A 13374-nucleotide genomic window follows, 5' to 3' on the forward strand; every position below is an offset into this window, starting at 1 on the left:
CTATGTTCTGATAAAAGCTATAGATTCCATATCTATGTTTAGCGCTCCCACTCAATTGCACTATCATGTTCCCAAAATGTACGTATCACCCTGACCAAAAAGTAGGCTTAACTAACAAATCAAAGAACATGTATAATACTCTTGAGATGGAACCTAACCATGTCAGGATTAAGATCATTTGATCTAGGATCAACTAGGTGATACTGAATTGAATAGATATTATGGTAAATTTATCATATCTGATTCAATGTTCAATATTGGTCCCTTCCAATGCATACTCCATGCATCCAACCCAAGCTTTACTTTAACCAATGCCCTGGAAAGGACATAACACTTATCCAAGGTGCAAGTAAACTATGTTGTAGATTATCATATCAGTTAAATCGAGTGTATTGATAAATCTAGGAATATATACTTAATCACACAATCTTGATTACTTTCCACTATGCTGACGACACAATAATCAAGAACATAAATGTGATAAGGGTTTGGATGAATTTATAAATCAAATAAACATATAAATGATAACATGAACCAAATGACACATTAAATAAGTGATGAAATTTCTTCTCTCTCTTTATTAATATTTAAAAGATAAAGATTATATTGAAATAGAGTTTTATTTACGGCATAAAGCCCAACATCAACGCCGAAGTTGACACTTGGGACTAGGTCGTGCATCCAAGTTGACATTTTCTCACCTTTGCTGTTTCTCATTTAGTTTAGAAAAAATTGCTCCAAAGATCTTCACCGTCTTGAAAAATAACGAAGATTCAAGTAAACTTGGGGAGAAAACCACAAACCCAAGTCCTTGGAAATAAGGCCCAGCGCCCAGGTTGACAATCAATTAGGGACGCTGCCTTCAATTGCTCAAATGCCAAATCTGATGCAACCATTGAACCCAGCATGGTCAAAAATAATAGAGAAATCTCGTCCTCAAGTTTAGAAGCCTTGGAGGCCTTGGAAGTATCAAAAATAGAATCTCAAGAGTTTAGTTTCAAGGCCCCAGCGCCCAGGTCAACAAATGGCCTAGTTCGTTGGGTTCTGCTTATCCAAATCTAATGCCAATTCAACCATCCGTCAAGTATTTCACAAGTGAAATGATCTATGAAGTCAGATCAATCAAATATACAACTTCAATTTTGGTTCATTCTGAAGCCAAAAGTTTCGAGTCTTCCATTTTCGCAAAACAGCAACATCTCCGAGAATGTGTAGTGACCAGCTTCACCAAATATATAAATGGACTAAAGGTTTTCAAACCATTACTTAGGCATCTCAAAGGACCCCCTTGGAAGTTTCTACACTTTTACAACGTTCAGATTGACGTCAGATGTCAACCTGGGCGCTGGATGTTAACTTGGGCACTTGGGTTGAGCTGCCTTCAGTAAAACAATCATAACTCACTCAATTATCGTCCAATTTACACGATTCAACTTGAATTTTTGAGATATTTAAGCCCTCTATCATATCATACCTCACACACAGTCAAAATTTTGAAGTTATCTTTGTCAAAATTTACCCCCAAGGGAGTTACAAAAATAAGCTCTAAATAACTCGTAGCGGGACCCGCCAAACATAAAAAATTAGCCATCACTACCAGAAGCTAATTTTTATCGTTAGATCATCATCAATGGTGGAAAATAATTTATTTGTATTTTATCTCCTTGTTTTTTGGGCCTCCTTCACCTATAAAATGAGCGCTCCCTTTGATCATTTTTCACATTTAGAAAACTCCGACAAGGTAGAAGCTTCTCTCTCTCTCTCTCTCTCTCTCTCTCTCTCTCTCTCTCTCTCTCTCTCTCTCTCTCTCTCTCTCTCTCTCTCTCTCTCTCTCTCTCTCTCTCTCTCCAGAATTTGAAGATTTTGATACTTAAACACTTGTTATAATTACCATCTCATGAGAAATAAAACTCAAAGTACACGTAGCCCCATTACTATCGCGATATAGAGGTTTAACTACTTTAAATTGTTATGTCTCTCATTAATTACTATACTACTTTTTTTATTCTTTCCAATCTAGCAAGCAGGTGAGGCTTGGAAATCCAGCCCAAATTTTGAGTCAACAAATATTTAATTTAGATAAACAATTTGTCAACTTATTTTATATTCTTAATGTTTTCATTACTAATCATTAAACCATACAATAATTTTTTAATTAAAAGTTACAAATTGTGATTAAACATAATAAATCACTAATTAATATTTTTAATAATTCTGAATTATCAAATAATAATTAAACTTCAAATTATAAGTTACTTCAGTTTTATAAATGTTAAATTTTAGCTGAATTATTTGGTAAAATATTTTTTATTTTTATTTTTTATTTTTTTATATATTTTTGTTAACTAATTAATTTCAAAATTATTAGTTTTTCGCTAAAATAAAAATTACCACTTTGTGTTAAAAAAATTAATTTAACATTTTTCTAATTTATATTATTTCTACAAAAAAGTTTTATAGCACAATAGCATAAAATTTATCAATTTTAAATTTTTAAAACATGCAGATAACATAAACAAACATCCCAAAATAGTATATACAGAAAAATAGTAATTTACTGATCCGACCATAGTATATTTAATCACAAAACCTATTTTACTAGATATGAAATTTTAAGATATTCACACTTCTCGATAACATACATAAAAATATTAATTAATTACATAAACTATGCTTTTCTATTACATTTAAAATGGAAAAAAGTATTTACCTTTGAAATACGAAAACAACGCAAATTCTCTGGCAAGCAACGGTAGTCCGATCCGATAAAACAGGGACTAATTTTATAAAAAATAAAATCAAATTAAAAAATTAACTCAGACATATATCTATATACATATACATATATATACATATGTATATACATATATATTGTTGGAAATATTTTACCAAGATCTAGAGTTTAAGGAAACCTTACATTGGTTGCAGCGGAATATAATGACTCCTTCCGTTAAGATCTCTAGCCCTTGATTCCTTTCTGTAGCAGAACATAATCAAGACTTGAACCTGGATCTCTTTCTCTCCTTCCTTTGATGCTGATTCTCCTTCTTGTTGTTTAGAATCTCCTACAGTCTTACACACTATGATTGAGATACCACTTGATGTATGTGGGCACTACTCTATCACTCCAGGATTTCGAAATTGAAGAAGAAAAGAAGAGAGAAGGTGGCAGCTAGAAGATTTCCTCTGAAGGAATGAGATGCACTGAAGTCATCACTACCTATTTATAGGTAACCACCTAGGTTTAAGCTAGAATTATTTGGCATTAAAATAATGAAAAAATAAATGATAAAATTAAGTGTGGCCGGCCATGGGATTTGGATAATGGGCCTCACTTATGCAATTTTGCTGTTTTGTCATTTCTGGATCTCATTTTCTCAAAAATGCCAATTTTCAAATTCAACCATTTAAATGCCAATTCTAATTATTTAATAACTAAAAATTAATTATTAAATAATATTGTCATTTAATATATTTATTAATTAGACATATAAAGTCACTTAATTAATAAATAAACCTAGAATCTCTTTTCTTTACAATTTCGCCCTTGCTTAGTGAAAATTCACAAAGTAGACATAGTCTGACTTTAGAATTATAATTGATTAATTAAAATCAATTAACTGAGTCTTACAAAGAGTATGGTCTCAAGGAGTATGGGGACCATGGGCCTATATAACCGAGCTTCCAATAAGTCGAACCGAATTTACCAAGTAAATTCCCTAACTTATTAATTCCTTATTGAATCCACACTTAGATCTTGGAATTGCATTCTCAGTCATATAGAACGCTCTATATGTTCCACGATATAGATACGTCATTAGTTATCCATTGTTATAATCCTAATTTGATCAATGACCCTCTAATAGATGATCTACATCGAATGGGCACTGTAAAGACCGCTTAGTTTAATTTGGAAATTAGTAGTTAATCACATTTAATTATGAAAATTATTTATAGCTATTTAAATAATTATTTATACTGTTACTATTGAATTCTAAAATGCATTTTATGTCATTTAAAGATTTTCATAAGTTTGCATTTCCGGTGCCCGGTAACATGGAACTCGGTGTTTGGCTCAGTAAAATCACAACTTAGTATATTAGTAGATTGGGACGGTTTATTAGACATTGGGAATGTCAGGAATGGCCGAGAATTTAGAATTTCCCAAAATACCCCTTTACTGTTATTTATGTTATTTTAGTGTGAAGGGGCAAAATGGTCATTTTACCCCATTATTGTTTTGTCCTCTAGTGGACTTTGTAAGTGGAATGTAAATTTTATTTGATGTTAATATTGGCTGAAGTAAATGGGTTATGTTGCATTTATTTTCTTTTCCCAAACTTAGAAAAAATTAGAAAATTTTCAAAGGAAAGCTCTCTCTCTTTTCCTCTCTCTTTCGGCCTCCTTATGCAGCAAGGATTCTTGCTATTTTTCTTGCATTTCAAACTCTTTTAGCAAGGTTTTGTGACCTCTTGTTGTTGGTATGTTTCCTCTAGCTTCCTTTTAAGTTTTCTTGAAGAATTTTGATGAAAAATGGTGTAATGCATGCTTAGTTTAGGTTGTTGTTGTTGCTGTGATTTTGTTGTTATTTGTAGAGATTTATACATGTTTATTTGAGTTGAATTAAGCTGCTTGTGATGCATGATAGTTAGGTTGATTTGAGTTATGGAATTTTAGTTCAAAAGCTTAAGTTTTCAAGAGAAAATTGGAAATTTGTTGCTGTGATTATTGCATGACCTTGTATTTATTTTCTGCAGCTTTAGTAAGCATGTTTAAGTAGTTTTGGTATGATTTGAATGCATGATAGGTTGCTTAGTCAAGTTTTGAGTTGTAGAATTCAATCTTGAACCGGTAATGGTGAAATGAGTTTATATGGCTGAAGCTCGGTTTTGTTGCTTTAGAAATGCTCTATGGGATGTTTAGAACAGGTCTGGAAGGTTTTGTGTGATTTGGATTTGATTTGGTAGAGTTATGAATTTTTGAGTTCTGCCTGTGAGGAACCGAAATTCCGGTTGTGCCTCCGGAATTCCGGATGGGGTTCAGGAATTTTCTCGTTTTTATGTTATTTGGGGTATTGCCATGTTTTTTATCGATAGGGAAACTTTTAGTTTCTAATTTAAGTCCCCGGGAAGTGATTTAGCGTATCACTTATAGTGTTGTGATTGTTATGGTTTAGGAGCCTGTAATCCGTCGTGCAGTTCGTTCTAGTCAGGTTGACCGGCACACGTGAATTCGGAATTGAGGTAAGATTAGTATAACAGTATGCATATATAGATTACATGTTTAGCGTACATGTTGGGAAGCCTGTTACATTACATTAGATATGTATGTTCGCTTCGAACCATCCGACTGTGTCACATCGGTACAGGCTAGAGTATGACTAGCAGTTGGAGTATGACCAGTGTACCGAGTATAGGCTGAAACTGTATCACATCGGCACAGGCTAGAGTATGACTAGCAGCTGGAGTATGACCAATGTGTCGAGTATAGGCTGATACTTGGGTTGGTGGTTCTGTACTATTTGACGTATCACATCAGTACAGGCTAGAGTATGACTAGAAGCTAGAGTATGACCAGTCTACTGAGTATAGGCTGATACTGTAACACATCAGTACAGGCTAGAGTATGACTAGCAGCTGGAGTATGACCAGTGTACCGAGTATAGGCTGTTACTTGTCAATAGTACCGTCTTATGAACGTTCAGGACTCAGTATCATGTGCGACACGGTAGTTAGGGTTATGGTCAGGGGTATGGGCGTCTGATCATTGCTCGGGATTTATGTATGTTTATTATTATGCTTTACTTACTGAGTCTGTCGACTCACAGTGCTATGTTTATGTGTAGGTAAGGGCAAGGCTAAGGCTGATGGACCGTGAGAGCGAGCCGGTGAAGATTGTACATGTCGGGGCGGTTAGGCCTGGAGCGTACGATCCTCGGGACAGCAAGGCTATTTTTGTAATTAGTCGCTAGGCGACAAGTATTTTGTATAGAGAGTAAACTTTTGTAAAAGGTTTTGTAATCGCGATCCCGAGTATTTTGTATAAATATTTTATAAGTTTAATTAAAAAGCAAAAATTTTAATTAATCACGATTTTCATAAACCTCGTTGATTAGCAACGAGCTGCACAGTATGTTTAAAAATCACGTAATACGCCTATGCTAGTTAGGGTGTTACAATTTGGTATCAGAGTCGCCGGGTTGTCTTTCGAAGATCGTCACGACATGTACAATCATCATCAGCAGTTAGCTCGTTCTACGGTTCAGTAAGCTTTTATTGCTTTAGTAGCTTATTATTTATTTTGAAATAACAAAACCCTGATAGGAAGCATGTTAGTAGCCTGATAGTAATAGGCGCATGTTTTGTTTTTAATTTCCAAATTAAGAGGAATTAGTAAGCTCTCCTTGATTATGACCTGATGTGCCAACTCTTGGTTTCGCACGCGGTTCCGACTAGATGGAGGCCAAGCAGAAAACCAGAAGCCAGGGCAACTCAGTAGGGTCGAATCAGGGTCAGGGAGCCTAGTTTCCCCCGCAAGCTAGGGGCCGTGGTAGAGAACCCAGTGGCAGGGCTCGTGGTCGGGGTGATGAGAACCCGCCACAGGCTGCCCAGGCTGCCCAAGCCGAGCAAGAAGCCCAGAATTGGGAGACTAGGGTTGCTGAAATGCAAGCTAGAATAGAGGAACAAGATCTTGAGATTCAGAGATTGAGGCAGCAGGGTGCTCCTACAGTGCCTGTTCCAGAAGTTCCAGTGGCACCCGCCCCTGCTGCTCAGGCCGAATTGGTAGTAGCGGCAAACAGAATGGAACCCTTGTATGAAAGGTTCCGGAAGCAAGCACCTCCAATTTTTCTGGGAGGTCGTGATGTTATGAAGGCCGAACAGTGGCTAACGGTGATCACCAGAATTCTGAACTTTATTGGTGTCACCGGGAACGACAAACTGGTATCTGCCACCTTCCAGTTCCAAGAAGACGCTCTGGTCTGGTGGGACATGGTGTCTCAGATCCATGATGTCACCACCATGACCTGGGAAAGGTTCCAGGAACTCTTCAACGCAAAATATTATAACGAGGCAGTCAGAAGTGCCAAGAGGAAAGAGTTCACCCACCTGACCCAGCGGGAGAATATGAGCGTGACAGAGTATACCACCCAGTTCGACCGGTTGGCGAGGTTAGCCTCGGGAATAGTGCCAACCGATTTCAGCAAAAAGGAGAAGTATCTGGACGGGTTAAATGCGAAGATTAAACACGACTTGAAGATCACCACTGACGACAAGACCACCTATGCTGAGATGGTGGAGAAGGCACTCCGAGCTGAGGGCGCAGTTGGATGTATGTCGGAGTCAGCTAGTACTCCAGCGAGTGGCGGGGCTCCTACCCCTCCTGCATTAGGCTTTAGCAGGGGAGGTAGTGGTTCGGCCATGGACCAGAAGAGGAGAACATCCACTACATCCGGTGGCTCGAGTCAGAACAAGAGGTTCCGAGGGAACCAGAGTAGAGGTAGCTGTCAGGGTGGTGCAGAGACCCGGTTTTCCTATCCTGAGTGCCCCAGCTGCAAAAGGCACTATCAGGGTGAGTGTAAAGGTCAGGGATGCTTTCAGTGTGGCATACCCGGACACTATAAGAGGGATTGTCCCCAGCTCCGATCAGAGGCACCGAGGGCTCTAGCGAGACCCACTCCAGCTAGGGTGTTCACCATCACTCAGGCTGATGCAGATGCCAGCCCCTCAATTGTAAAAGGTCAGCTTTCAGTTAATAACTTATATTACTCAGTGCTGTTTGATTCTGGGGCCACGCATTCTTATGTGGCAGCCAGAGTCTTTAGTAAATTGGATAGCCCGTTTGATAGATATGAATCAGGGTTTGGAACCCTTTTACCTGGCGGAGAGTTAGTTATCTCCAAAAGGTGGATTAGGTCTATGCCGATTAGAATAAATGGTAGAGAGTTAAGTGCTGACTTGATAGAGATGAGCCTAGTAGAGTTCGATATTATTTTAGGAATGGATTTCCTATCTAAATATTCCGCTAGTATTGATTGCAAAAGGAAGATGGTGATCTTCCAACCGGAAGGTGAAGAACCTTTTGTGTGTGTTGGTTCGGTTCGGGGATCTCGGATCCCGGTGATTTCGGCCATGTCAGCTAGGGAATTATTGCATGGTGGATCCTTAGGGTTTCTGGCCTTGGTGATGGACACCACTCGGCCAGAAACCATTCGGCCAGAAGATATCAGAGTGGTTCGAGAATTTCTAGATGTTTTTCCCGAAGAACTTCCAGGGTTACCACCTCAGCGGGAGATTGACTTCGTTATAGATTTGGCACCAAGGGTGGAGCTGGTTTCCAAGGCTCCATATAGAATGGCTCCAGCTGAACTTAAGGAATTAAAGATTCAGCTCCAGGGGTTGCTTGACATCGGGTTTATTCGGCCTAGTGTGTCACCCTGGGGAGCTCCGGTTTTGTTCGTCAAGAAGAAAGATGGAACTATGAGGATGTGTATCGATTACAGAGAATTGAACAAGCTAACAGTGAAGAATAAATATCCATTACCTAGGATCGATGATCTGTTCGATCAGCTTCAGGGGAGACGGTCTTTTCCAAGATTGATCTCCGCTCGGGTTATCATCAGTTGAAAATCCGAGAGGAGGACATTCCGAAGACGGCTTTCCGTACTAGGTATGGACATTATGAATTTCTGGTTATGTCGTTTGGACTAACCAATGCTCCTGCAGCATTCATGGATTTGATGAATAGAGTATTCAAGGATTTCCTCGATATCTGTGTGATTGTGTTTATCGACGACATCCTTGTGTACTCTCAGTCAGAAGAGGAGCATGAGTTACATCTTCAAATGGTTTTGCAACGGCTTCCAGAACACAAGCTTTATGCCAAATCCAAGAAATGTGAATTTTGGCTATCTCAGGTGTCCTTAGTTCACATCGTTAGCAAAGATGGGATCAAGGTGGATCCCAGGAAGATCGAATCCGTCAGGGATTGGCCGAGACCGAAGACAGTGATAGAAATTAGAAGCTTCTTGGGTTTAGCTGGGTATTATCGTAGGTTTGTGGAAGGGTTTTCTAAAATTTCAACACCCTTAACCGAACTTACAAAGAAGAATCAGCGGTTTGTCTGGTCAGACAAGTGCGAAGCTAGTTTTCAGGAGCTGAAACAAGGGTTGATTACCTCTCCAGTGCTAGCTTTGCCTTCAGACAACGAAAAATTTGTAGTTTATTGCGATGCATCCAGACATGGTCTGGGGTGTGTACTGATGCAAGCTGATCAGGTTATCGCTTATGCCTCCCGTCAGTTAAAGGATTATGAACTGCGATACCCGACTCATGATCTAGAGTTGGCCACGGTGGTTTTTGCATTAAAGATCTGGCGACATTACCTTTACGGAGAAAGGTGTGAAATCTATACCGACCATAAAAGTCTCAAGTATTTCTTTACTCAGAAAGATTTGAACATGAGACAAAGACGTTGGTTGGAATTAGTGAAAGATTATGATTGTGAGATTCTCTATCACTCGGGGAAGGCTAATGTAGTGGCCGATGCCCTGAGCAGGAAGGGTCCCGGGCAGGTAGCTAGCATGGTTCAGATCTCACCTCAGCTAGCAGAGGATATGGTTAGATCCAACATTGAGTTTGTAGTAGGTCAGCTTCACAACTTAACGCTGCAATCTGATCTGTTAGAAAGAATTAAAGCCGCTCAGATGACTGATCCAGAGTTAGTGAAAATCAGAGATGAGGTTATGGCTGGTCAAGCCAGGGATTTCTCAGTGTCAGACAACGGGATGCTTCTGTATAAAGCTAGGGTTTGTGTTCTGAGTAGTGTGGAACTCAGGAATGAGATCTTTGAGGAGGCTCATTCTACCCCTTATTCTCTGCATCCCGGCACCACTAAGATGTACCAAGATCTTAAACCGTACTTCTGGTGGATCGCTATGAAGAAGAATTTGGTAGAATTCGTATCGAGATGCCTCACTTGTTAGCAGATTAAGGCTGAACATCAGAGACCAACAAGGTTGTTCCGGCTTTTTACCCTACCTGAATGGAAGTGGGAAGATATCACGATGGATTTCGTGGTTGGGTTACCTAGAACCACGGGCTTATTTGATTCCATCTGGGTAGTGGTGGATCGATTCACGAAATCTGCTCATTTTCTGCCTGTTAGAACAACATTTACAGTGGATCAGTTGGCAGAATTGTATGTTAGAGAGATTGTAAGACTTCACGGAGTACCGAAGTCTATAGTTTCGAATAGAGATCCGAAGTTCACTTCCAAGTTTTGGCAGAGTTTGCAACGAGCAATGGGTACAAAACTGAAATTTAGTACAGCATTCCATCCTCAGACAGATGGTCAGTCCGAAAGGACAATTCAGATATTGGAGGACATGTTACGAGCCTGTGTTATGGATTTCAAAGGCTCTTGGAATAAATACCTATCGTTGATAGAATTTTCTTACAACAACAGTTATGAGAGTACGATAGGGATGGCTCCCTATGAATTGTTATACGGTAGGAAGTGTAGATCTCCCATCCACTGGGATGAGACAAGGGAGAGGAAATACTTAGGTCCGGAGTCAGTGCAGCGGACCAATGAGGAAATAGAGAAAATAAAAGCTAGAATTCTTGCCTCACAGAATAGACAGAAAAGTTACGCAGATCCGAAACGCAGAGATGTTGAGTTCCAAGTATGGGACCATGTGTTTTTACGAGTGTCTCCAATGAAGGGGATCAAACGTTTCGAGAAGAAAGGCAAGTTATGCCCTAGATTTAAGGGACCTTTCGAGATTCTCGAGAAGATAGGTCAAGTGGCATACCGGTTAGCATTGCCTCCAGCTTTATCAGCAGTTCACAACGTATTCCATGTCTCTATGTTGAGAAAGTACGTTTCAGATCCCTCTCATATACTCAGTTATGAGAGCCTTGAAATGCAGCCAAACATGTCTTACGAAGAACAGCCAGTGCAGATCCTGGATAGAAAGGATAAAGTCCTTCGGAATAAGACCATAGCATTGGTCAAAGTTCTCTGGAGAAACAGCAAGGTGGAGGAAGCCACCTGGGAGCTAGAGTCAGATATGAGAGCTCAATATCCAGAGTTATTCAGGTTAGATTTCGGGGACGAAATCCTTTTAAGGGGGGAATAGTTGTAAAGACCGCTTAGTTTAATTTGGAAATTAGCAGTTAATCATGTTTAATTATGAAAATTATTTATAGCTATTTAAATAATTATTTATACTGTTATTATTGAATTCTGAAATGCATTTTATGTCATTTAGAGATTTTCATAAGTTTGCATTTCCGGTGCCTGGTAACATGGAACTCGGTGTTTGGCTCAGTAAAATTACAACTTAGTATATTAGTAGATTGAGACGGTTTATTAGACATTGGGAATGTCGGGAATGGCCGGGAATTTAGAATTTCCCAAAATACCCCTTTAGTGTTATTTATGTTATTTTAGTGTGAAGGGGCAAAATGGTCATTTTGCCCCATTATTGTTTTGTCCTCTAGTGGACTTTGTAAGTGGAATTTAAATGTTATTTGATGTTAATATTGGCTGAAGTAAATGGGTTATGTGGCATTTATTTTCTTTTCCCAAACTTAGAAAAAATTAGAAAATTTTCAAAGGAAAGCTCTCTCTCTTTTCCTCTCTCTTTCGGCCTCCTTGTGCAGCAAGGATTCTTGCCATTTTTCTTGGCTGAAGTAAAGTGGTAATGCATGCTTAGTTTATGTTGTTGTTGTTGCTGTGATTTTATTGTTGTTTGCAGAGATTTATACATGTTTATTTGAGTTGAATTAAGCTGCTTGTGATGCATGTTAGTTAGGTTGATTTGAGTTATGGAATTTTAGTTCAAAAGCTTAAGTTTTCAAGAGAAAATTAGAAATTTGTTGCTGTGATTATTGCATGAGCTTGTATTTATTTTCTGCAGCTTTAGTTAGCATGTTTAAGTAGTTTTGGTATGATTTGAATGCATGATAGGTTGCTTAGTCAAGTTTTGAGTTTTAGAACTCAATCTTGAACCGTTAATGGTGAAATGAGTTTCTGTGGTTGAAGCTCAGTTTTGTTGCTTTAGAAATGCTCTATGGGATGTTTAGAACAGGTCTGGAAGGTTTTGTGTGATTTGGATTTGATTTGGTAGAGTTATGAATTTTTGAGTTCTGCCTGCGAGGAACCGAAATTCCGGTTGTGCCTCCGGAATTCCGGATGGGGTTCAGGAATTTTCTCGTTTTTATGTTATTTGGGGTATTGCCATGTTTTTTATCGATAGGGAAACTTTTAGTTTCTAATTTAAGTCCCTGGGAAGTGATTTAGCGTATCACTTATAGTGTTGTGATTGTTATGGTTTAGGAGCCTGTAATCCGTCGCGCAGTTCGTTCTAGTCAGGTTGACCGGCACACGTGAATTCGGAATTGAGGTAAGATTAGTATAACAGTATGCATATATAGATTACATGTTTAGCGTGCATGTTGGGAAGCCTGTTACATTACATTAGATATGTATGTTCGCTTCGAACCATCCGACTGTGTCACATCGGTACAGGCTAGAGTATGACTAGCAGTTGGAGTATGACCAGTGTACCGAGTATAGGCTGAAACTGTATCACATCGGCACAGGCTAGAGTATGACTAGCAGCTGGAGTATGACCAATGTGTCGAGTATAGGCTGATACTTGGGTTGGTGGTTCTGTACTATTTGACGTATCACATCAGTACAGGCTAGAGTATGACTAGCAGTTGGAGTATGACCAGTGTACTGATTATAGGCTGATACTGTAACACATCACTACAGGCTAGAGTATGACTAGCAGCTGGAGTATGACCAGTGTACCGAGCATAGGCTGTTACTTGTCAATAGTACCGTCTTATGAACGTTCAGGACTCAAGATCGTGTGGGACACGACAGTTAGGGTTATGGTCAGGGGTATGGGCGTCTGATCATAGCTCGGGATTTATGTATGTTTATTATTATGCTTTTCATACTGAGTCTGTCAACTCACAGTGCTATGTTTATGTGTAGGTAAGGGCAAGGCTAAGGCTGATGGACCGTGAGAGCGAGCCGGTGAAGATTGTACATGTCGCGGCGGTTAGGCCTGGAGCGTACGATCCTCGGGACAGCAAGGCTATTTTTGTAATTAGTCGCTAGGCGACAAGTATTTTGTATAGACAGTAAACTTTTGTAAAAGGTTTTGTAATCGGGATCCCGAGTATTTTGTATAAATATTTTATAAGTTTAATTAAAAAGACAAAATTTTAATTAATCACGATTTTCATAAACCTCGTTGATTAGCAACGAGCTGCACAGTATGTTTAAAAATCACGTAATACGCCTATGCTAGTTAGGGTGTTACAGGCACTAAGTTACCGTTACACCTTCAATGTA

The sequence above is a fragment of the Cannabis sativa genome, chromosome 3 (genome assembly GCF_029168945.1).
Source record: "Cannabis sativa cultivar Pink pepper isolate KNU-18-1 chromosome 3, ASM2916894v1, whole genome shotgun sequence".
Lineage (NCBI taxonomy): Eukaryota > Viridiplantae > Streptophyta > Magnoliopsida > Rosales > Cannabaceae > Cannabis > Cannabis sativa.